General features: G+C 36.1%; 1 long non-coding RNA gene across 1 annotated transcript; it reads left to right on the forward strand.

Moving 5' to 3' along the window:
• LOC145666027 (uncharacterized) lies at positions 1 to 26,998 on the forward strand. The gene is made up of 3 exons (XR_014127683.1): positions 1 to 102; positions 3,135 to 3,488; positions 26,763 to 26,998. It is a non-coding gene; the product is annotated as an uncharacterized LOC145666027 (long non-coding RNA).
• The last annotated feature ends 290 nt before the right edge of the window (positions 26,999 to 27,288 follow it).

The raw sequence follows: 27,288 nt of genomic DNA on the forward strand, positions 1-27,288 counted from the left end.
TATCTCTGGAAGGGCGCTGAGCAATAAACTAAGCATGTAAAGGAAAGAAAAATATAAGTAGTGGAATAATCTTTTTATGTATTGGTTTATATGCTGAGAAAAGTAAGTACAACTACTATTGGAGTGCATAATCATTGCTAAAGAATATTATTTAATGTTTAAACATGATTTAAAGGATGACTTCAATGCTGACAAAGAGTTGAGTTGATTTTGAGTTTAACAACGTCCCTATCAACAGCGAGGCTATATGAGACGGGACCTACTGATTAACATGAGATCCGAACCACATGAGCTCTGGCTGGGAATCGAACCCGGGTCTCCCACGTCAAAGGCGCGTAGTACGCTAACCGCTTAGCCACGAAGGAGCTCTTAATGCTGACAAAGAATCGGAAAATAATGTTAAAATACCATAACAAGCGGTACATGGTCAAATCCAGAATACATTATCTATTATCTGTTCCATCTTGGTTCTGAACAACAATAAACTAAACCATGTGTAACTAAAACCAGTGATGCCAACCATAAATGCTGTAAAATTCCTTCTCGAGAGGCAAATTATCTTATTTTAGTTTTGAATTTTCCATGTTATACTAGTTTAGAAGATAATAAAATTTACAAAATTTAGAAGATAATAAAATATGAGTAAATTATCCGTAAATTTCAATCTTCTCTGTAAATTATCCCTATCTTCTATCCGTAAATTTCAATCATCTATGTTTATAAACTAATTTGTGAAAAGTTTTCCTTAATGCAAAACAAGTATATTTTGTTGCCAGAGATGCATGAGCAATATCTTCTATCACGTCTTTATCCATCATTCTGTACTGAGTATAACGATATGATACTAGAAAAACTCCATTCGCAACACATTTCGAACGGAGCGTTTTGGAAGTTATTGTTTCTCGTTTGGGGTTATATTACTCGGGAAATCACTTTCGCATTAGTATGCACTTCGAGAAAACAAAGTAGATACTTCGAGTCCGAATGGGACAAACAACATTTTAATGGCTTATTGCGTCTACTTTCCGCCTTTAGATGTTTTTTTTTGGCATGAGAATAACAAAACTGAAATGTTTAAGTTTTACGTCCCACGGTTATGCCGGCTAAGCTAAAGGAGACGGCGATGATGTAAAATGAATGAAATGGTGGAATGAAGAAAGTGGGAGAACCCAGAGAAAATCCACGCACACGGTGTTTGTCCACCACAAAGTTCACTTGGCCCGACCTGCAATCGAACCAAGGACCCCATGCACTAGAGGTGAACGCTCTACCACTGAGCCACCGTGGCCCCCATTTTGTTGGCGTGAATTATTAGGTACATGTATAAGAGAAATTCGATATAAGTTGCAAATTTCGACAAACATTCCCTTGTTCTCTTTCTGAAAAATTAACTGCAAATAAAAACTCACGGAGTGATGTTTTCCTTACAGGTTGGTATCACTGACTGAAGCACGCTGACTGGCTGTTGGGTTACTGACGCATGTACTCTTACGCAAAATTGTTCATCACTATGCATCTTACGCAAAATTGTTTAAAAGTATTAAAGAAATAAAAAAAAAAAAACGAATCTCAGATCTAAGACACTGTAGTGAGAGGCAATAACATAATAGAAATCACTAATAACAATGTCATTCTTCTCCTAAGGCGTCTTTTTCCAGTTAGCTGGGGTCAGCTTTTCGGATCGCTGACCCCAACTTCTTTCTATCTTGTGTCATATCCACTGTGACACCACATTGCACCACATCGTTCTTAACACACTCTTCCCACTTCTTCTTTTGCCGGCCTCGCACTCATTTCCCACTCAATTTTGTAGTGTCCACTCAGTGAGCTGCGTATTCGAAAGGTCTTCTTACATCCCAAACCATCTCAATCTACTTTTTTGCAGTCTTTCCACTATTGATCTCATCTTTACTGTTTATCGGATCATTTCATTCTTAATTTTGCCCTGCGTCAGACAACACATCCACAGCAACATCTTCGTCTTCGTAACATGCAACTTCTGCTCTTCGCTATCCAACATTCCACTCCATATAATATGGCAGGTGACACTACTGTTTTGTGAATTTCCTTTTAAGGCATAGTGGTACACTACGGTCACACAATACTCTTTTGCTGATTCTCCCTATTTTGTCCAACCACTGCTAATTCTACTGTTTACATATTCTATTCCTGTATTTTAGTGCACTTATGATTCCAACTACTTGAATTTTCTAGTCATTGCCACCTCTTCTTCGTCCAGTCATATTCTTGTACTTTCGATTACATTTTTCCTAAAAGGACAATATAAATATTCTGTCTTGGTTTTAGTAAGATAAGACGTGTGAAAATTCGATTTCATTGATCTCACTCAAATGTACAGTGACTTAACTATGGTTTACTCACTGTATGAGTAAGGTTAAGTTATTGAATTTAAAATCTCTCGACATTTACCAAAAAGATGATAAGAATTATTGAATGAATTTAAAATCTCTAGAATGAAATTTACCAATTTTGTGAATTGTTGAACAAGAAGTTACGAAAAAAATGCCATGAAACGTTTCTTAATACTATTATCATAAAACGTATCATCGTACTATTATGTTGACTAAAAATGTGGTCATTACTTAAAATGGATGCAAAATGATAGAGAAGACGTTCAAAATGTAAATATGGAGAAGAATGGACAAAATTAGTTCGATGAAACGGAAGTTCTATGAGAAATTATTAAGAAAACATTGAGAGGAAAGAACGATAGTCAGATCTACCAACTTTCTCTTTTCCTTTGAACATGTTCTGTTTTTTCCACCTGGAAAATGTGTCCAGGAGTCTTTTTAAAATAAACAATAAATAGGATATTTCTAAATTTTTAAAGAAAAATAATCAGAACAAGGCTATTTATTATAAGTACTGAGTTTGAACAAGTGCTGGACAAAATCACCTCAACGTTTAAACGGCTAGTGTCCTTTGCGGTTGTACTACGATGTCGTCATACGACTTCTCTTGTTTCATCTTTCAGTTTCGCATTGTTTGCATTGAGTTCAGTGAGAGAGGAGTTAATTTTCATACTTTCTTTTCATCGAAAAAGCACAGATGACTATCGTTACATCGTCTTTGTCTGTTTGCTAATGCAATTTCTTTGATTGTATTTATTGCAGTTATTTCGTTGGAGTTAGTCCTAGGTAACAGACAACCAAGTAACAATGGTGGTGGCCGTGCATTTGGTGGAGATGTTGACAGTCGCCACGTTGATGAGTACTCTTATGCTAATGGCTGCTGTGGTGATTACCATTGAAAAGGCGATCAGTTATATGCTATTGGGAATACGAACTGCGCTAATGGTGATGGAGATAGGGTTTGGCTATGTCTCGCAAGGCACTTTGTACATGCTCGGCTGGCTTCTCAGGCTTGTCGACGTAGAAATGGAAGCTACCTGGATTTGTTATAGTCATCCTTAAAAATAAGATGAACAGTGTTTGTTTTTTGAAAAAGGAAAGCTATTGCTGTCCAAGGTGAGCAAAGAAATTACGATGCAGATCTATTGTACGGGTCCATCAGTAAATTGACTTTTTTGTATCTCCAAAACAATCATTTTTGGGGTGTGGACTTGCATTTCCCTGTACAGATTGACTTTAGAGGGTTTCAGTGTACGTACACGATACAAACTATTGTGCAAAAGACACTAAGCATCTTGTGTACGTGGTCACTAAAAAGCACGAATGCTATCTAACCGAGTCAGAGCAGGAGGTCCCAGCAGTAGCAGAAGGGTGCCTTCGTAGGGAGCAGGCGCGTCAGAAAAGGTGGGTAAACATGTAAACGAGGATAACACAAAACACTTATATGGTATAAAATTACTTACCTTACGTGTTAAATTATGTATTTGTACTTTACTAAAGATGCTATAGGTAATATCGATATGTTTCCATTGCTTCTATATTTGTACTTCAAAGTAACACAACACATTACTAACGTAAATTTCACAATTATGCGAAAATCTTTAACTATCCGACATTCCTATAGTTGCGCATCATGAGTTAGCACATTGACTTCACTTTGCATACTGTGATTAGTAGCTACCTCATGGGCAAATCTGTGGATAACAGGTTAGATTTTTATAAATGTATTTTTTATGTAGATTCACATCTCACAAGTAAGAGCACAACATATTTGAATTGTTTGCATACCAGTTTTTTAACACATAAACGAGGATAGCACAAAATACTGTAAATGGCATAAAATTACTTCACCTTACGTGTTAAATTATGTATTTGTGCTTTATTAAAGACGCTATAGGTAATATCGATATCTATCCATTGCTTGTATATTTGAGAATATTATTACAAATTTGTTCTGTAAATTTTATAAATCTGTGGATCCGTACAGTAAATCTGCTCCCAAATTACTACATATTTGATAAGTTACTGCATTTGTTTCGTACAGTTGATATTATGTTCAGGGCTACATGATATTGTTCTCTGCATTATTTAGAGCGAATGGAATACGTACTAGCAAATAAAACATTACTATCATTTTTTTGTATTTCTAAGGAAATAATATCCAATATTTCGGATATTTTCTCAATTATCAAGGAACGTAGAGGCTTAAATCATATGCAGCAATAGGATCTTCATATACTTAAAGCTTCAGCTTGAGTGGATAATCTTGAATTAAAAATTAACGTAAAAATGAAATATCCACTAATATGAGCTCCAGTTTAGTCTAGCCTCGTTCTTTCATATTTTCATATTACTAATTTTGCATTGACGATTTCCACTGAAACATGATAATATCCTGTTGCTGCACATATTTTAAGCCTCTACGATCCTTAATAATGGACATTCGATAAAGTATACGACATATCGGATATTATTTCCTTAGATATACAAACAAATAGTTAATACTATTTTATTTAGTAGAGAAAGTTCATTTCAAGGTATATAAAATAACAGGTAGCCCCAGTTCACGTTTAGTGTTCTGATTGGCTCCCTGTCCGTGACGTCATGTGGAGGGAAGTTTGCCCATCCTGAAACAGTATACCAACCAGGGATCTTATAAAATAGAGGATCTGCCCTTACAACAAAATCTTGAAGCCATACGTCACAGTTTCGCCATCCCTACTCTGCCCACTTCGCCCAATAGGATCGCAATGTTTTGAGCCAACAATCATGGCGGAAACGAAAGTAGCCAATCAGACGATGGTAGAAACGAGAGTAGCCAATCAGACGTGCCGATGCTCGGTTGCTTTTTGGCTTCACCGATTTAATAGGATGAAGATACATATGGGCAGATCCTTTATTTATAACATCCTTGATACCAACTAGCGTAATTGGGAATGCAGAATTTCATTTTCTCTTGAACGATCCTTGCCTTACCCAAGGATATTATAAAATAGAGGATCTGCTCATATGCATCTCCATTTTATTAACTGAATGAAGCCAAAGATGCAACCTAGCATTGGCATGTCTGATTGGCTACTCTCGTTTCTACCATCGTCTGATTGGCTACTTTCGTTTCCGCCATGATTGTTGGCTCAAAACATTGCGATTTTCATATGTTGACATGTAGTGTGTCTGTTGTTTAATTTTGTTTAAATTGTTACTTCAGATTTACACACCGATTACATGCTACACGTATGGGTGTACAAATAGGAATGAGTAGGAATTACCCGGACCATAACCTTTCACAGGTAAGGAAATCACCAATCATAGGATACGTATGTATGACCGTGAGACGTGTGGCTTCACGATTTTCTGGTATGGGCAGATCCTCTATTTTATGACATCCTTGGCGACACTTCCACGTGACATCACCAACCGCAAAGTATCCTGGGAAAATGAGAGCAGAAAGGCTGAATCGAGAGTCCCCTGAGTTCAATTCGCAGGTTTGTTTTATTGCCTACTATTGTTATGATTTTAAGTGAAAATGGAAACAGTAAAATTGCCACACAAAATATTTAAATAATTTTGTCTGATACTGGGAAAACTATATTTTAATTATTGACATAGTGTAGGGAAGAACTACTTTACACTGTAGACGTATTAAGCCAATAGGCATCTTGTTTTCAATACTTACTTGTCCGGGGTGAGATACTTGATCGAACTTTTGCGCTCTCGAATTGTGGCGCGCGGGCGCCCAGGTCAATGATATATATTAGAGTCCTATACTATTATACCAAATTTTTAAATTTGGCAATATCCAATTTAAGGGGCGAGCCAATGTACCTCTCCCAAATTTTCAAAGGGGTGCACCAATGTACCTATATCTTAAAAAAAGAGAGTGGACCCCTGTACATGTCCATATAATAATATAATATAATATAATAAGACCTCATCAAATTGGGTCAATAACCTCAGAAATTTGAATTTTTTGGCAGTTTTTTAACCATGAAAGGAAAGGAGATGGACCATCCAAATTAATAGTGGTATTTATTAGGATCCTATACTAGTATACAGAATTTTTAAATTGTTCTATTTCCAAAATTTAAGAGATGGGCCAATATATCCCTCGCAGATTTTAAAAACGCTGCACCAATGTATCCATGTCTTATGATAGAGAATGGACTCCTGTACATACCCATATAACCATATAAGGTAATAGGACTTCATCAAAGGAGATAAATTAGCTCAAAAACCGAACACGTGGTCAACGTATTGCTTACTTTTATATTTTGGCACTTTTTTTTACCCATGAAAGGGAACAAGATGGATCGCCCAATTTTATAGTGATACATAGCAGGGGCCTATACTATTATAACGAATTTTTAAATTTGGTAATTTCCGAAATTTAAGGGGTGGGCCAAGGTAATCCTCCCGAATTTTTAAAGGGTGCACCAATGTAAATGTGTCTTATAAAAGGGAATGGGTCCCTGTACATGCTCATATAACCATATAAGGTAATAAGATCTCATCAAAGAGGATAAATTAGATAAAAAATTCCGAAATTTGAATTTTTGGCATTTTTTACCCATGAAAAGGAACGAGATGGACACCCAAACTTATAGAGGTACATACCCTGGTCCTAGGCTACCATACCCAATTTTCAGATTTGGCAATTTTCAAAATTTAAGGATGGTAGTCCTATGTACCCCTGCCAAAATTTAGGGGGTGGGCCAAGGTATCACTGCCAAAATTTAGAGGGGGTTGTCCTAGGTACTCCTAGGTCATTGGCCTGGGCACCGATTCTGGGGGACTAGGGGGCCCGGGTACCTCCAAAGCTCATGTGGGCCCCCTCATTGGATTTGTGAATATACAATATTTGGCATAATTTGAATGCAATTTGTCTTAAAATTCTCATATATATGCCGTCTGCATCTGAATGGACGCCCCCCAAATTTACAAAGAAATCGGTGCCCTTGCGGGGCGCTACAGCCCGGGAGCGAAAAAGTTTGATCAAGTATCCCACATACTACTACTGACAGAACCATGATGAAAATAGGTACAAGAAGTTGCGTCTTTAGATGCATTTTCCGACGACGGACGAGTCTTTTTTTTAAGCATCTGTTGTTGTTTCGATAATAGTCTTGTTGCTATCGGAATTTCAATTTTTCTCTTTGATGTAACAAGAGATAAGAAATCAAATATGAGGACATAACAAGAGAAGCGCAAATTGGCAGCAATTCTTTACGATTTGGACTCAACAATCTTGAATAACACTATTCTTCTTTTCGCTCTTCTTTTCGCGCTTTTCGCTTTTAGAGCTGTGATCGGCAAACCGTCGATCGCGAGCTACTAGTAGCTCGCGGGACATTTTCGGTAGATCGCATTAACGTTCTGATTGCCTAACCTTGATTACCTAAGTTTATAGGAAACAAACAAATGTAAGTTTTTTTTTTAAAGTTAGTAGCTCTTTTGGTTGGTAGCTCACAGTAGGATTTAAAAATGGTACGGTAGCTCACAGTAGGATTTAAAAATGGTACGGTAGCTCACAGTAGGATTTAAAAATAGTACGGTAGCTCACAGTAGGATTTAAAAATGGTACGGTAGCTCACAGTAGGATTCAAAAATGGTACGGTAGCTCACAGTAGGATTTAAAAATGGTACGGTAGCTCACAGTAGGATTAAAAAATGGTACGGAAGCTCAGAAGCTTCATTAGTTTGGCGACCACTGGCTTAGAACATAAACTAGAGAGCTCCAATTTTCTACTACAGCAATAACTCGAAAGAAATGTCGGCCCCTAAATATGAGAATAGGCAATAGTTTAAACATTGAGCCTATGTTTATTTTAAAACTATATTAACTGACTCATTGTTAACAGCTATTGTGGCACAAACTCCCCCCAATGTCCGAGGCAGTGTTGTCAATTTCGGTCGCTAAATCTAGAGGATTTGACTTTCGGGATATCGACATAAATTATATTTCCGATTGGCGATTTTTTTGTGATTTTTAACCCGTGATCGGTCCCACAGTTAGAAAAATCTAACCATAATACATTTTTTAGCTATAACGTTTTTCTTCTCTTTTTTCACTGAAGTAATTTCTAAAATATCTCCTTTATTCCTACATTGTTTTCGGTGCAATACGTAGGGGCGGGGTAGCTGAACATGAATGGATTTCTTTTTTTACAAATAAGATCTTCCAGTTTGTTAGATTACTTCAACTTGTTATTGTTATTCACACGAGATATATTCTCTTGTCACTCAATGGGCACAGAAAATATAAAATACAGTAAATTGAAGATACAAAAATGATAATAGCAGCCCGGACCAGTTTCATTTTTTTAGATACTGGCCTAAAAAAATAAGATTTAAGATTATAAAAAAAACATATAGTGCACTTCATTACTAATTTTCTTCCTAAAATCGAAAAATAAGAGCAGTAGTAGGGGCCCGCGTTGGCGCGAATGACTCATCCTCACTCTCTTTTATGACCGGGGTGAAAGGTCAATGACCTGGCCAGGGGTCAATGACCTAGGGGTACATAGGACCACCCCCTCTAAATTTTGGCAGGGGAACCATGGCCCACCCCCTAAATTTTGGCAGGGGTACATAGGACCACCCCCCTTAAATTTCGGAAATTGCCAAATCTAAAAATTTGGTATGGTAGCGTAGTACCATAGTATGTACCTCTATCCGTATTGGGGGTCTATGTCGTTCCCTTTCATGGGTAAAAAATTGCCAAAAATTCAAATTTCGGGGTTTTTTGACCTAATTTATCCCCTTGGATGAGGTGTTAATACCTTATATAGTTATATGGGCGTATACAGGGGTCCATTCCCTTTCATAAGACATGGGTATATTAATGCACCCTTTGAAAAATTTGGGAGGGGTACCTTGGCCCACCCCTTCAATTTTGGAAATTGCCCAATTTCAACATTGGGTATTATAGTACAGGACCCTAATATGTATTATGATAAATTTGGGTGGTCCACCTCGTTCCCTTTTAGGGGTACAAATTGCCAAAATATAAACGTAAGCAATACGTTGTACCACGTGTTTGGTTTGACCTAAGTTATCCCCTTGGATGAGGTTCTATTACCTTATATGGTTATATGGTTATGTATAGGGGTCTATTCCCTATCATAAGACATAGGTACATTTGTGCACTCCTTTAAAAATTTGGGAGGGGTACTTTGGCCCACCCCTTAAATTTTAGAAATTGCTCATTTTATATATTTGGTATTATAGTACTGGACCCTAACATGTATTATGATAAATTTGGGTGGTCCACCTCGTTCCCTTTTAGGGGTACAAATTGCCAAAATATAAACGTAAGCAATACGTTGTACCACGTGTTTGGTTTGACCTAAGTTATCCCCTTGGATGAGGTTCTATTACCTTATATGGTTATATGGTTATGTATAGGGGTCTATTCCCTATCATAAGACATAGGTACATTTGTGCACTCCTTTAAAAATTTGGGAGGGGTACTTTGGCCCACCCCTTTAATTTTGGAAATTGCCCCTTTTACATGTTTGGTATTATAGTATAGAACCCTAATATATATTACTATAAATTTGGGTGGTTCACCACGTTTCCTTTGATGGGTACGAAATTGCCAAATTTTAGTACAACCACGTGTTTGGTTTTGGCTCAATTTATCCCCTTGGATGAGGTCCTATTACCTTATATGGTTATATGATCATGTATAGGGGTCCATTCCATATCCCCTTAAATTTTGGAAATTTTCCAATTTAAGCATTCGGTATCATAGTACATGACCTCAACATGTATCATGATAAATTTGGGTGGTCCATCTTGTTCCCTTTCATGGGTAAAAATTACTAAAATATAAACATAAGCAATATGTTGTACCATGCGTTTGGTTTTTGGCCCAATTTCTTCCCTTTGATGGGGTTCTATTACCTTATATGGTTATATGGTCATGTATATGGGTTCATTTCCTATCATAAGACATGGGTACATTGACGCACCCCTTGAAAAATTTGGGAGGGGTATCTTGGCTCATCCACTCGGTTTTAGAAATTGTTTTAATATAAGCATTTGGTATCATAGTACAGGACTTCAATATGTACCACTATAAATTTGGATGGTCCACATCGTTCCCTTTCATGGGTAAAGAACTACCAAAAATCGAATTTCGGAGGTTATTGACACCTATTTAGCACGTTATATGGTTTATTACCTTTATATGTTTATGTTCCCTTTTAAATTTGGGAATTATCAAATAACAAAATTCGGTAAACGTTTTCTAGGACCCATTGGTGTTCCTCTTATGGCCAAATATTCAAAATTTAAATGTTATTGACCGGCTTTATTATTGAATAAGTACAGGATTTATTACTTTTTTCATAAGACACAGGTGTATTTGTGTACCAATCTTAAATTTTGGGAGGGGGTACATTTCTTATTGTCATATCAATAATTGGTAATTGTTCTTTGGGTAAATCATTGTGATCACGTGATCAGTTATTGACCTATGATGGGATTAGGAGTCCAGGACATTGGTACATTGAAACTTTGTAGGATAATTTGAGAATGCGTCATTGGTATTGATTATTACAGCCAAATATAAACGTAAGCAAGACGTTGTACCACGTGATTGACCTTGATGAGGTAGTGTACAGGGATACATAGCTAACCTTATTGAAACTTATGACTCATAGTCTTAAGGGAATACATGCTACAACACTGGCAAAGTTATTGTTAATGCAATTTGATTGGCTGATCACTATCTTTCGTGCAATCTGATTGGTTGATCACTATCTTTCGTGCAATCTGATTGGTTGATGAGTTTTAAATCTTTGCTGTATTCAGTTTTTAAGTTTTGTTTTACATTTAAAAATCTTGTTTTTGTTCAACATTTTGCACTCAATGATAAATATGATCAAAACCGTTTATTTGTTAATCGAATAGTTAAAAACCGGATAAAGTTTGACGGTTAACCGTGAAACGTAAAAATTTTTTAGTTTGAAATTTTTTTTTGCTTGAAACATTTTGTTTGAAAATTCTTGCTTTCAAATTTTTTGTTTGAATTTTTTGTTTGAGAATTTTGTTTGAATTTTTTTTTGACAACTTTTGTTTCAAAATTTTTTGTTTAAAATTTTTTTGTTTGAAATTTTTTTCGTTTCAAAATTTTGTTTAAAATTTTTATTTGAAATTTTTTCGTTTCCAAATTTTTTGTTTGAAAAAATTTTTGTTTGAAATTTTTTTTGTTTTGAAATTTTTCGTTTCCAAATTTTTTTTTGTTTAAATTTTTTTAAGTTTGTGCACTCATTAGTGAAGAACCGAAACTGCTTAAAAGAAAATTTTGTTTGAATGTTTTTTCGTTTCAAAATTTTGTTTCAAAGATTTTTGTTTGAAATTTTTTGTTTCAAAGTTTGGTTTGACATTTTTAAAGTTTGTGCACTCATTAGTAAAGAACCGGAACTGTTTAGAACAAAAACCTCTGGCAACATTATGGTGCAATAGTACACGTCAGAACCTGGGGTTGTACTTGAAATGAAAAAACACAACTCATTGAAATGGATCATTTTATTACACTCCACATACATCCATACCAGATAGTGGTTCTGGATATTGTTGATACAGTGTATTTTGAACTTCTTGCACTAGTTTGTCTTTAGCGTATAATTTTAATTCCAGTTGAAGTCTTTTAAGGTCTAATGCAATATCAATTGGTGGAAACTCAATGTCCATTTGATCACAAATAAACTGTTTATCAATACAGGTATGCACCCACGAACGATGTTGACAACCATCACAATATCTAGATACATGTTGTACAATATGCATAACACATTTTTCAAAATAGTACTTTTTCAGGAATATACTTGTTTTATTGCACACTTCCACTGCATGTTTCACACACTGAAATACGCTGATGAATTTGTTCCATTCTGTTTCCGTTAGATACACCATATTGCGAGGGACATGAAATGTACTCTTTTTACGTAACAGCACCATCTTCTCTTCGAGGACTGTACGCAGCACCACTTCATGATTTGAGCCTAATGATTTGATTATGGTCACATTTAGCTCATCATGAAAATAATCGTTCATTTGGTCGATTCGTGAACATAATATTTGCCATTCTTCACAGGTCAGTTGTACACCAAATTGTTCTGCTTTGCCCAATCGAATCACTGGTTCAAATGTTCTAGCACTGATACCAATCATCACATGTTTTGTTTGAAATATATTTATTGGATAATAGCTTGCGAAGATGAACTCTTTATCGTTAGAAGTACACATCTTTCCTCCTGAAAAGCACTTGCTCAAATGATTTCACTGTATTGGTTGATTTATAGAACTACGACTGACGTCATTGGAAAGGAATGTGCTGACATTTGAATTCATGATTTCATCACAGTTACTAACGTCATGCCGACCAACCACATTCATACAACTACGTCTGACGTGTTGATGTTTGAATTCATGATTTCATCACAATTACTGACGAATCCGGCTGTGTACTAAATTCAAATTGATGACTTCGACCCAAGAGTCTTTTATAGCATAAAGATACAGATCCAGTATTTAAGAAACGCAGCAGTTCTTCTTGTTTTGATGCCTCCATGGGAAAATATCTTGCTGGTAAAATTATATTCTTATCATTTTCAAGCTTCACTACGATTCTTAATCCAAACTCTGTAGGGATCATTTGGCTAGCTAAGATTCTATAAGGTACATTCTGTTGTAAATCAGTAATCTTGGTAAATGATTTCATCACATCACGTGTGTTTAGAAACTGCAGACAAGTAGCCATGATGACGTTATCATGAATACTAACGCGAACGATACTTATATATGATGCAAAAATTGATGACGTTGCGTTATCATGTTCTGACGTGTACTATTGCACCATGTTCTGACGTGTACTATTGCCCCATAATGTTGCCAGAGGTTTTTGTTCTAAACAGTTCCGGTTCTTTACTAATGAGTGCACAAACTTTAAAAATGTCAAACCAAACTTTGAAACAAAAAATTTCAAACAAAAATCTTTGAAACAAAATTTTGAAACGAAAAAACATTCAAACAAAATTTTCTTTTAAGCAGTTTCGGTTCTTCACTAATGAGTGCACAAACTTAAAAAAATTTAAACAAAAAAAATTTGGAAACGAAAAATTTCAAAACAAAAAAAAATTTCAAACAAAAATTTTTTCAAACAAAAAATTTGGAAACGAAAAAATTTCAAACAAAAATTTTAAACAAAATTTTGAAACGAAAAAAATTTCAAACAAAAAAATTTTAAACAAAAAATTTTGAAACAAAAGTTGTCAAAAAAAATTTCAAACAAAATTCTCAAACAAAAAATTCAAACAAAAAATTTGAAAGCAAGAATTTTCAAACAAAATGTTTCAAGCAAAAAAAAAATTTCAAACTAAAAAATTTTTACGTTTCACGGTTAACCGTCAAACTTTATCCGGTTTTTAACTATTCGATTAACAAATAAACGGTTTTGATCATATTTATCATTGAGTGCAAAATGTTGAACAAAAACAAGATTTTTAAATGTAAAACAAAACTTAAAAACTGAATACAGCAAAGATTTAAAACTCATCAACCAATCAGATTGCACGAAAGATAGTGATCAACCAATCAGATTGCACGAAAGATAGTGATCAGCCAATCAAATTGCATTAACAATAACTTTGCCAGTGTTGTAGCATGTATTCCCTTAAGACTATGAGTCATAAGTTTCAATAAGGTTAGCTATGTATCCCTGTACACTACCTCATCAAGGTCAATCACGTGGTACAACGTCTTGCTTACGTTTATATTTGGCTGTAATAATCAATACCAATGACGCATTCTCAAATTATCCTACAAAGTTTCAATGTACCAATGTCTTGGACTCCTAATCCCATCATAGGTCAATAACTGATCACGTGATCACAATGATTTACCCAAAGAACAATTACCAATTATTGATATGACAATAAGAAATGTACCCCCTCCCAAAATTTAAGATTGGTACACAAATACACCTGTGTCTTATGAAAAAAGTAATAAATCCTGTACTTATTCAATAATAAAGCCGGTCAATAACATTTAAATTTTGAATATTTGGCCATAAGAGGAACACCAATGGGTCCTAGAAAACGTTTACCGAATTTTGTTATTTGATAATTCCCAAATTTAAAAGGGAACATAAACATATAAAGGTAATAAACCAAATAACGTGCTAAATAGGTGTCAATAACCTCCGAAATTCGATTTTTGGTAGTTCTTTACCCATGAAAGGGAACGATGTGGACCATCCAAATTTATAGTGGTACATATTGAAGTCCTGTACTATGATACCAAATGCTTATATTAAAACAATTTCTAAAACCGAGTGGATGAGCCAAGATACCCCTCCCAAATTTTTCAAGGGGTGCGTCAATGTACCCATGTCTTATGATAGGAAATGAACCCATATACATGACCATATAACCATATAAGGTAATAGAACCCCATCAAAGGGAAGAAATTGGGCCAAAAACCAAACGCATGGTACAACATATTGCTTATGTTTATATTTTAGTAATTTTTACCCATGAAAGGGAACAAGATGGACCACCCAAATTTATCATGATACATGTTGAGGTCATGTACTATGATACCGAATGCTTAAATTGGAAAATTTCCAAAATTTAAGGGGATATGGAATGGACCCCTATACATGATCATATAACCATATAAGGTAATAGGACCTCATCCAAGGGGATAAATTGAGCCAAAACCAAACACGTGGTTGTACTAAAATTTGGCAATTTCGTACCCATCAAAGGAAACGTGGTGAACCACCCAAATTTATAGTAATATATATTAGGGTTCTATACTATAATACCAAACATGTAAAAGGGGGCAATTTCCAAAATTAAAGGGGTGGGCCAAAGTACCCCTCCCAAATTTTTAAAGGAGTGCACAAATGTACCTATGTCTTATGATAGGGAATAGACCCCTATACATAACCACATAACCATATAAGGTAATAGAACCTCATCCAAGGGGATAACTTAGGTCAAACCAAACACGTGGTACAACGTATTGCTTACGTTTATATTTTGGCAATTTGTACCCCTAAAAGGGAACGAGGTGGACCACCCAAATTTATCATAATACATGTTAGGGTCCAGTACTATAATACCAAATATATAAAATGAGCAATTTCTAAAATTTAAGGGGTGGGCCAAAGTACCCCTCCCAAATTTTTAAAGGAGTGCACAAATGTACCTATGTCTTATGATAGGGAATAGACCCCTATACATAACCATATAACCATATAAGGTAATAGAACCTCATCCAAGAGGATAAATTGGGCCAAAAGACCAAACACGTGGTACAACGTATTGCTTACGTTTATATTTTGACAATTTTGTACCCCTAGAAGGAAACGAGGTGGACCATCCAAATTTATCATAATACATGTTAGGATCCGGTACTATAATACCAAATGTTGAAATTGGGCAATTTCCAAAATTTAAGGGGTGGGCCAAAGTACCCCTCCCAAATTTTTAAAGGAGTGCACAAATATACCCATATCTTATGAAAGGTAATGGACCCCTATACATGACCATATAACTATATAGGATAATAACACCTCATCAAAGGGAATAAAATCGACCAAAAACCAAACACGTGGTATAACGTATTGCTTACGTTTATATTTTGGCAATTTTGTACCCTAGAAGGGAATGAGGTGGACCGCCCAAATTTATCACGATACATATTAGGGTCCTGTGCTATAATACCCAATGTTTAAATTGGTCAATTTCCAAAATTTAAGGGGTGGGCCAAGGTACCCCTCCCAAATTTTTCAAGGAGTGCACAAATATACCCATATCTTATGAAAGGTAATGGACCCCTGTATACGCCCATATAACTAGATAAGGTAATAACACCTCATCCAAGGGGATAAATTAGGTCAAAAAACCCCGAAATTTGAATTTTTGGCAATTTTTTACCCATGAAAGGGAACGACATAGACACCCAATACTGATAGAGGTACATACTATGGTCCTAGGCTACCACACCAAATTTTTAGATTTGGCAATTTCCAAAATTTAAGGGGTGGGCCAAGGTACACCTCCCAAATTTTTCAAGGGGTGCATTAATATACCTATGTCTTATGAAAGGGAATGGACCCCTGTATACGCCCATATAACTATATAAGGTAATAGGACCTCATCCAAGGAGATAAATTAGGCCGAAAACCAAACACGTGGTATAACGTATTGCTTACGTTTATATTTTTGGCAATTTTGTACCCCTAAAAAGGGACGAGGTGGACCACCCAAATTTATCATGATACATATTAGGGTCCTGTACTATAATACCCAATGTTGAAATTGGGCAATTTCCAAAATTGAAGGGGTGGGCCAAGGTACCCCTCCCAAATTTTTCAAAGGGTGCATTAATATACCCATGTCTTATGAAAGGGAATGGACCCCTGTATACGCCCATATAACTATATAAGGTATTAACACCTCATCCAAGGGGATAAATTAGGTCAAAAAACCCCGAAATTTGAATTTTTGGCAATTTTTTACCCATGAAAGGGAACGACATAGACCCCCAATACGGATAGAGGTACATACTATGGTACTACGCTACCATACCAAATTTTTAGATTTGGCAATTTCCGAAATTTAAGGGGGGTGGTCCTATGTACCCCTGCCAAAATTTAGGGGGTGGGCCATGGTTCCCCTGCCAAAATTTAGAGGGGGTGGTCCTATGTACCCCTAGGTCATTGACCCCTGGCCAGGTCATTGACCTTTCACCCCGGTCATAAAAGAGAGTGAGGATGAGTCATTCGTGCCAACGCGGGCCCCTACTACTAGAGCTCTAGAGGAAAACAACAGGGCATCTCTGAAATATTTGAGAAATACTGAAAAGTGCGTGCCAGGAATTAATAAGTATCTTGGTATATTAAAGATAAAAATGGTGCGTTAGAAAAAATCTATACACGTGACCTTTGGCGTTACTCCATAAGGCGCAACTGATCGCGGATTAAATTATGATTTACCAACTTACAACCTGAGCAACTTTTATGCTATGAACAACTTGTAATTTCATAATGATGCTCCGTTAGGTGGAAGCAGCTTTGATACATGTATTTTTTTTATTGTTTTGAGAACCTTTGAAAAAAGGTTTTCAAAACAATAAATGAGCGCAAGCATCGACCTGGTTGGCAAGCATCAACCTGCTTTGTTTTCTGTTCCCCCTTGCCCTTTTAACGATGAACAATTCAAAACTTAAATTCACTTTAGTTTGCCAAACTTCCGTTGAGAGACACACCTTACGGATAACAAGCCAATTATCTGTAGAAGCGTTGTTTGTAGCGTTCCAACTTTTTATGATTTCTTTCTAAACTCATTTTTGATTTCATCAAAGTGACACGATCCTAACCCAAGTAGCAAGAAAGCATTCGGCCAGTTGGCATTTGCTTGGTTTTTGGCTTTCTACTTTTGCTTTTTCAGCGCGTGCTGCCTTTTGTTGTATTTGCAAGCGATACTTTAGAGCCTTCGCAGAACGTAATAGCATCACTTGCAGTTCACTGGCCGTTTACTTACCGCCAGCGTAAAACACTTGTTTCAAGCTTGAATGGAACACTAAATGCAAGGTTGCCCCCATGTAACTTCGTTATTGGAATCCACCTTGCGGCATACCTAAATGCTTTCCAATCAAGCTGGATGCAAGCTTGCCAACTTCCAATGCAGGCTTACAGCAAGCGGTTTGCAAGTTGTCTCTGCTATTAGGGAAAACAGCAAATATAAATTGTACCAAAAAGAAAATTATTGTTAAGACACTATAATCTAATGACATATGTATTATTGTTAGTATCATATGATTCATTCGATTATATGTTTCTGCATAAGACTATGACTTGCAATTGATAACACATTAATGAATTATTTTTTAGCGACTTTTCACCCAAACTTGGAGTGATTTTATTTCCCATTCAGCGACATTTTGTCCTAACGTTTTGGCAACATTGATTCGAGGCCCTGATCGTCTACGTAACCTTTTGATGGCCATAAACATAAAGAAAAAAGTTCTGTTTTGATTATTTAAGTTTATTTATTTATTTGAATGCAAAGACAAGTGAACGGGATATACATTAGCTAGGATTTTTTACATGCTATTCTGCTCTCTGAGGTGTAGTGGGGCCAGTGCCGTAACTTAGATTTTTCTGGGGGCAACCATTAATACGCATATTTCAGGCCCCTAGAAATTTTTTCCTAATTCTTGGGCCCCTTTTTTCCATCTTTCTCCTACTCTTTAAGGGTCCCCGGAGCCTGTGGGCCCTTCCGCACTGCAAGATCTGCGGGGCTGTTAGTTACTCCCCTGGGACCGTTCCATACATGACAAATTAATTAAGGAAACAATATTGACAAATCTTAAAGCCATACGAATAAATATTATTTCTACGGCCCCTAATATATATCAAAATGGGCCTACGATTCATTTTTGTTTTATTTACCTTTTGTGTGCTGTTTTTTTATGTAATGTTGTGAACCTGTTTGATGCTTCATTTATGATTTCGTGTTCGTATTATATGGAAAAAGAAAATTTTGTCTTAAAGTGGGCCCCCTCGAACGGCAGGAAGTTCCTTGGGAGGCAGTTGCCCCCTGCCCCCTGCAAGTTACCACCCTGAATGAGGCTTACTTCCATCTAAAATTGGAGCACTGGGGGGATCCAGGAGGACTGTGGGGCAATTGCTCCCCAAATGCTATATTTTTATAGGTCTATTATATTAAATATCACATTACTTTATTGTGATTTGATGTAAAACTCGGTATTTCAAAGCTTAATTAAACATCCAGATGGGGGATCTGCCCTTTCCAAACATTTCTGGATGCGCTAGTGAGTGAGGTAGACCAATCCTGCATTTGCAACATAGCAGGCTGGACCAATCCGCCTCTGAGTATACAATAAACTCTATTTGCTTGTCAGGCTAAGTGGTTTCATAATTTGTTCACCTACGTATTGGTGTATGTTAATGATTGCAATTGAACTTTCAGGATGATACGTTAAGAATAAAAAGAAAAAAGCATTCTTGGAAGATTGATTTGATTTGATTTTTAGTTTAGCGTTCCTTTCAGCAGCGAGACTACATGAGACGTAGACCTACAGCTTAACGTGAAATCCGAACCACATGAGCTCCCACTGGGTCTTTCTTGGAAGAATAATGTTCGGTTTTAATTCTATAACCAGCACCAAGCATTATGATAGGGATTCAAGACATTTGATAATTTGTTCTAGTATTGTTATTTGCATAATTATGTAATTCTGTCGGTTTAAGTTTTATATACAAAAGAACTCTGTTTGTAGTCATTAGATCGTTGCTTCCTTATTCTTGTTTTGCAGCAGAGTGAATTTGTAAAACTATGATGAAGCAAAAATCTGTGAATTTACTCGTAGGAAAGACCTTAGAAATGATCACGTAGTTCAAGAAAACGTTCATAGATGGCCGGAGTTGTACAATTTGAACAGTCAGTAAAATCCAAATGAAATCTATCATCCTTTGAAATCACAACATACTGTTTGTGAGCTTCTTGAGGGAACCGACGTTAAATCAACAAAATGAAACTGAAGTTGTTGTCAATTTTCCACTTAATATGTAATACTATTATATTGTTTGTTAACTTTGGCTTCAGAATGGAATCCTTCATCTATCATAGTACAATAGGACTTAACATTGTGTGAAGCGAACAAAAAGATTTAAGGGAGACAGTCCTCGGATTTACAAAAAGCGTCCTGCATTATATATATATCCATTTTAAATACAGGGATGCTTTTTGTAAATAGCGTTCCTGTATTATAAATAATCTCGGACTAGCGAGGACTGGAATACCGGAATCGCAGCCGGGGTATCACCCTTAACTTAGTTATATATATATATATATATATATATATATATATATATATATATATATATATATATATATATATATATATATATATATATATATTGTTAATCCTTATGTAGGTATCTACAACATAACAAAAAGAACCACTAAATTCGGGATTTCATCAGATGCACGTCACTGAGTATATTACCACAGACATCAGACAAATAACTGTAGATCTTACTAGGCCCAGAGGGTTCCCAATACCTTACGGGCTCCTTCCTGAAGGTAACTACGATGTATAACAGAAATAGCACATCCGTCATTTCTCGTCCAATTATGATAATCATTATAGCTTGAATTTACAATAGATCAAAAAGAATGGGGCCCCTTTTCTACATTACAGTAATTGAATTTGTTATCAGTAGGGCTAGGATAATTTATATATTAAAGAAAGCTGACGGAACAGTTCTCACTGATACAGATAGCATCTTAAATAGATGGAAAGATTTCTTTGACGATTTGCTTAACACGCAGATAAAACCTAATGTGCGTGGAGAAAGGGAAATACACACCGCAGAACTGTATGTTCCACAGAAAGAAAGAAAACACAAATTTCCGAGTGTAGACGAAATTTCGTCTGAGTTAATTTTAGCTGGAGAGGAAAAATTGTGAAACGTGATACACAAACTCATTCTCATTGTGAACAGGTCTTCTCGGGCTAGCAGCCAGGTATACTGTTATGTCTTGCGACGTTTCATTCTTCTTATCTGGAACAAGGAAGAATTGCCTCAAGAGTGCAATTGTTCCAATTCACAAGAAAGGCGACAAAACTGACTGCAATAATTATCGAGGCGTTTCTCTTCTGTCAACATCCTATAAGATCTTTTCAAACATTCTATTAACAAGATTGACCCCATACGCAGATGAAATTATTGAAGATTACTAGCTGAATCTGCGCTGTCTACTCAGTGCATCGTTCTGTTATGACCATGAATTTTCTTCCTACTGTGCACGTCTCCTTACTCATACACGTGAAGGATAGGAGACTCACAAAGGAAGTGAATTACTATATGTAGGTGTTGGAGTGAGTTTGTAACAAATTTGTAGAAGTAATACGATATCAAGTGGAAATATTTTTTTCTAATAAATCCATATCCGTCTGAGTACGCCTCATTGCGCCTCTTGAGGCCTTTGAAGTTGTCAGCATACAATAGGTATTGCTATTCAGCTTTAAGCAAAGCGCTTGCAATGTCTTTTAACCCGCTATACGTAACTTCTCTACTGGTTACCTGAACACCGTAGTTTCGACCTGCAACAATGTTAATCTTATTGGCTCAAAACTTCCCCTAAAATGTTGAATAGAGTAATAAAGACACGGTTTTTGAAAATTTCAATGAGAATTGGAGAATCTACACAAAATTTGAAATCGACCAATGAAAAGGACACGTTTCTAGCACTTCTGGTTTTCGTTGTCAAAAGATTGCGGACAAACATATAAACCTGTCATTTTAATATATACATTAGTATGGATTTGGACGAAATCGATCAACTATGAACCAAATATTTACCATTCGCCAAACACTCGAAAAGAAGTGGGAATACAATTCCCCCGGTACATCAACTACTTACTGATTTTAGAAAGGCTTGCGACATGGTTAGGAGAGAAGCGTTGTGCAATATTCTTACAGAATTTGGAATACCGAAAAAGCTAATTAGATTAATTAGGATATGTTTAAATGAATTCCAAAGTAAAGTTCGGATAAGAAAATTTTTGTCCACGAGCTCTCACGTCGAGAACTGTCTGAAACAAACAGATGTGTTGTCACTATTATTATTCAACTTTGTTCTGGACTACACTGTAAGGAAAATCAAAGATAGCAATCAGGGCCTAGAGTTGAATGGTATTCACCAGGTTATGGCGTATGATTAATTATGTTGTAAATTTAATAGGGGATGATAGGAGAACAATAGAAAGAAATGCAGAGGTCTTATTAAACGCTTACAGGGACATGAGTTTAGAAGTAAATGCAGAGAAAACTAAATACATGGAAGTTCGTCGGGATCGGAATAGGGCAAATTACAGATGCGTTAAAATATCGAATAATACTTTTGATAAAGTGGATACTTTCAAGTATCTAGGATCTATTTAAACAAAAACCATATTCACGAAGAAATTAAACGTCGACTAAAAGCAGGAAATTCATGTTATTATTAAGTTCAAAATCTCTTGTCGTCGCGAATTTTGTCGAGGAGTTTAAAGCTTAAAATATATAAAACGATAATCATGCCTGTTGTTCTGTATGGTTGCGGAACATGGTCGCTTACTCTGAGAGAAGAACATAGTCTGAAAGTATTTGAGAACAAGATCCTAAGACGAATATTCGGATCCAAGAGGAACGGGAATGGAGAATGGCGGGAACTTCATAGCGAGGGTTAGGGTCATAAGTCTAGAAGGGTCAGGTGGACAAGTTATATAGGAAGAGAGTAGGAACGTTTTCAAAGTCTTAATTGGAAGACCAATCGGAAAACGACCATTAGGAAGACCTAGGTGTAGATGGAAGGACAATATTAAGATGGATGTCCAGAAATAGGAATACAAAGTAGAAACTGGATTCAGTTGGCTAAGGATAGAAGTCAATTTAGAGCTTTTGTGAAAGCTGCATTAAACCTCCGGGATAGTTAGTTAGTTAGGGTTAGGATAATTATACATTTTGCATATTGCATTTATGTAAATACGTATTCAAAGATTTCTTTTTACGTAAAATGAATATTTCGGTTATTTATGTTGCTACTACAACTTAGCGCTAAATTTGTTGATCTAAAATAGTTATTCTCAGTATTGTCTGTGCGTCACTTGAAAGGAGTAGAAATTAAATGACATTGTGGGAGAAACAATGAGCTATCGTGTTAGTTTTTTATTGACTGACGTGATTAACAACTATTGACTCTGCAGTTTGTATTCCATTATCAGAACTCGGGACATTTTAGCATACAAGTAAACGTTTTGGGGACGCCGGGACAGAACTCCGAGAAAGGGGTGATTCCGTATTTTACGGGTTGTACATATATAAGACTCCTACCGTGGGGCTCCTAAACTGCTCCTTCAGCCGGAGCCCCGGGGGGCCCAATCCTATCCTGTTATACACATTCGTGGTTTCATAGAACTTCCACATCCGAGTTTTTGTTATAAATCTCACCCCTTAAAAGGTTTCATATATAAGTAAAGAAATATTAGCTCAACTGAATAATACTTAAAAAGTGCCCCAAGCGTCTTCAAGTTTTGAATATATTTACAGTATACACTATGAAGTAACTGTACCTTGTAACTTGCGAACAGTTAGAAGGAGTGATACGATATTTTGGATAGGGTAATGGAAGTAGAAATGAAGCTATGTATAGACGTATAGTACTATAATGGCAGCCATCTTGAAATCTGCCTTCTTGTATTCAGATTAAAAATTTTAAAGGATTAGAATTAGGATTTGAGATTTCTGGGCTTTCGGCATCTAAGGTCATTTAGCCCTTCACGTTTTGAAGGATGACGTCCCTCGGCGAGCACACAATCTGGGGAAAGGGAAGAAAGCGGCCTAGGACCTATAAGTTAGGTACCACCCCGAATTTGCCTGGCGTAAATGAGGAAAACCTCATTCAGGGTGGGTGGCCTGAAAAAGCTTTTTACACTTTTTCGACCGAGTGGCACCAAAAATTTTAAAGGAAGGCGTCGCATGATATATTGTTTAGGGATAGTTTCCCACTACAAACATACATCTGACGTTCTTTTCATCTTATCTTCAATCATTTAATGGTTATAGTTATTGCCTTAATAAATTTGTTTATGAACTATTAATTCTCTTTTCAAACTTACAAGTTACTTTTGACTCATATTGTATGCTGCTGCAAGTGCATTAAAAACTTGAGATCGCCTCGGTCACCACTTAAAATCAATAAATTAGTTTGGTCTGACCTGGAATCAGGCCCGTAGCCAGCCCAAAAATGTAGAGGGGCCCGATCCAACCATATTATAGCTCATTTGCAATCCTACCGTGAAATTTTAGGGCGGCCAGCAAAAATTTAGGGGAACCCGGCCCTCTAGACCCCTCCTGGATACGGGCCTGCCTGGAATCATTTTAGGGGATAAAACTAGAGAGGAAAAAATTCCGAAGTGTAAAAATAAGGACCATTCTAATATATATAAAAGAAAACTTATTTATATATCAAATATATATCAAAGGACAGGCTCTCTCCCAGAAAATTTTATCCAGGGTGAGAGAGCTACACTGACACCAGTGGTGGACCAGTGGAAATCAGATTATCAAAAAATAAAATTTCATAACTTCAAACAACTAAGGGAAGAAAACTTATACAATGTTGGAAAACTAACACTATTTTGGATACACAGCTAACAAAAAAAAAAAAAAAAAGTGTTGAAAGAATTAATCTTGTCCACCACTATTAGTGTGTTATTTCATCAGCAAGTCTCTCGTCTTCCTAGGAATACTAGTATCTGGTAACTCTGACCGTGGGAATTTGTATTAGCACAGGCAGATATAGAAGGTAAACGTGGGGGCAGCCTGAACCCAAAGTATGATAGGTATATCATAAGTTTACTCTAAACTTTGAATATATATAAATAACATCTTAAGGTGGATCACCACCCGGAAGTCAGTACATATTTTAGCTCATTTCCTTAACTACTGCACAATGAAACGTTACATATTTTAAATATTGTACTATAAGTTAGAGTAATGTTTCAGCTACATCACAAGACTCATTTGGACTCAACAGATTCATTTGGTTGTGCCTCGTGATATCGAAAAATCTAACAAATAAAAGAAAATGTTTGATTCGTTTTACAATGAGCACACAAGATGGCACTTGCTGTAAGATCTTACTAGAAGTGTTCAGTTCTACGAAATGTTTACTTCTATGTTTAAAGTATTTTAAAGTAACGATTTTATTACGAAATAGATATATTGTTTGACCGTTTTTCGTGTTATGTTTCATATTTTATTTAAATATTAATTTACATTTAAGGAAATAAATTTTGAGACGAAACTTGAGAATGCCATAATGCGTTGTTGCCAAATTTGTACGTTTACTGTAGTAGTCATAATAAGAAAATTCCTGGATCCTAGCGTTGCAGTTCGAGGAGCGGAATTGCGATAAGGGTCGAAAACTAATTTCTCTAGTGAGTATCCAAGCAGCATTCCATGATTACTTCCTTTATTATCTGGCATGAGTAAACACTCGACACTATCTGGCAACGCCCCACTATTCAAGCACCATTTAGCATAGGCCTGGGAACACCTAATGATCCACCTTAAATTATTTTTGATATTCAAAAAGTGGGGGACCTAGGCCTCACGACCCAGGGCTAAACCCGCCACTTAGTTAATTTTCTGCAATAAGTTACATTTTTCGCTATAAACAAAGCTTTATACGATGTATTTGACATTTGTACCAAATTTCGATAACCTTTCACGATAATTTTTTTCTGAAAATAGTTATATGAGTAACAGCCTTTTGTCATTTGTTGTTCCTGTGTGGACTATTGTGGATATGCGTATCTCCACGCAATCGAAAGATTGTAAGAAGCAGTTATAGCAGGTACAGTAGAGCGTCGATTATCCGAAGTAATTGGGGGACATGGGTGTTTGGAAAACTGGTTTGTTGGGATAATCGAACTGTACATGTTTATTTACCAAAAAGAAGTACTGTACAGTAAATTTATTCATAAAAACAGGCATCTCTTTAAGTATTACAAAGTAACGTACAAAGGCAACTTTAGTAGGAATATATAGTATGTGATACAGTTTATTAAACAAAAATATGTACATATTACATACGCATTTTGCTGGCGGCTTGGCCGGTCAGCAGCGCCTTATGAAGGCCCCATTAGAAGCAATGTTCCGCCAGCGGTGGCTCAGTGCGGCGACTACTGTGGGAAATACACAGTTCGGTAAAGCGGTCGTTCGGTTGACCGACGTTCGGATAATCGACGCTCTACTGTATACTAATTCGTAAACTAAAATGGAAATCAAATGGAAACTGATGCAAATCATACATATGGGGGCTCGGGAGTGTATCGTCGGGGGGTTGTATACTAGGTCCGAACTCCCTCAAACCTTCATAACTGTTTTCAAGAAATATAATTGTGTTTTGTCTTCACCAAGGGTGCACTCACAGGACCTTCCAAGCTTTAGACTTTGCCTCCTCCCCGCCAAAATTGTAGATGCATGCCTGATGGGGCCTAGATTCTAATGTAGTCGTACATATTTCCTCGTGTCTTTCATTGACGCACTGGTAAAGAAACCATTAGTTTTATTTATTTATTTGTATACACCAAAGACTAAACTTTATTCACTTTTGTTTATATTAACATGTAGTTACGTAGCAAGTAAATGTTATATGGAGAATGCAGTATATATACTGCAAATTAACATTCCCTTTTCTACGAGTGTGTTAGATACATAACGTTCAATGATGGGGTGCATACAATAATATTTTAATTAATTAATTTAATTATGTAATGTACCTCTGTTTACAGATTCCCATCCATGTGTGATTGTTGTTGTTCTTGTTGTATTTTCACCTTGTGAGGCACGAAGGAAGAATTAAAATTAAAAATTAAAATGTGAAATATGTTATCAAAACGTCTAAATAAGTGTAATAATGATAAAGTAGAAGACAAATAAACTTATAAATAACTGTGTGATCATCAAAATTGCTGTACCAATACCTAGGTATAATTTGTTACATTTATTTACTATTTATCTGATTGCTGTAATTTCCTCAAATCGATTACTTTCCTGTAATTAACACTTAATTTGTTTTTTAATTGGACGATTAAAGTTTTGAATTAAAATTTCGAAATTAATGAATCATGGGTTATTGTGATTAAAATGTCTGACTGATGTGCGTCATTTTTTAATGAAAGGAAAAAAAGGTAATTACAATAACCTGATTAGTCAAAGTGTTCGCTAGCTGCAGCCACACAATTTTCACATCGCTCAGTCAACAGTTGGATTTCATGACGAAGGAAATCCACACAAATTTGACATTGCTCAGTGAAC

This window comes from Thermobia domestica, chromosome 1, assembly GCF_964235325.1.
Source record: "Thermobia domestica chromosome 1, izTheDome1.hap1.1, whole genome shotgun sequence".
Taxonomy (NCBI): domain Eukaryota; kingdom Metazoa; phylum Arthropoda; class Insecta; order Zygentoma; family Lepismatidae; genus Thermobia; species Thermobia domestica.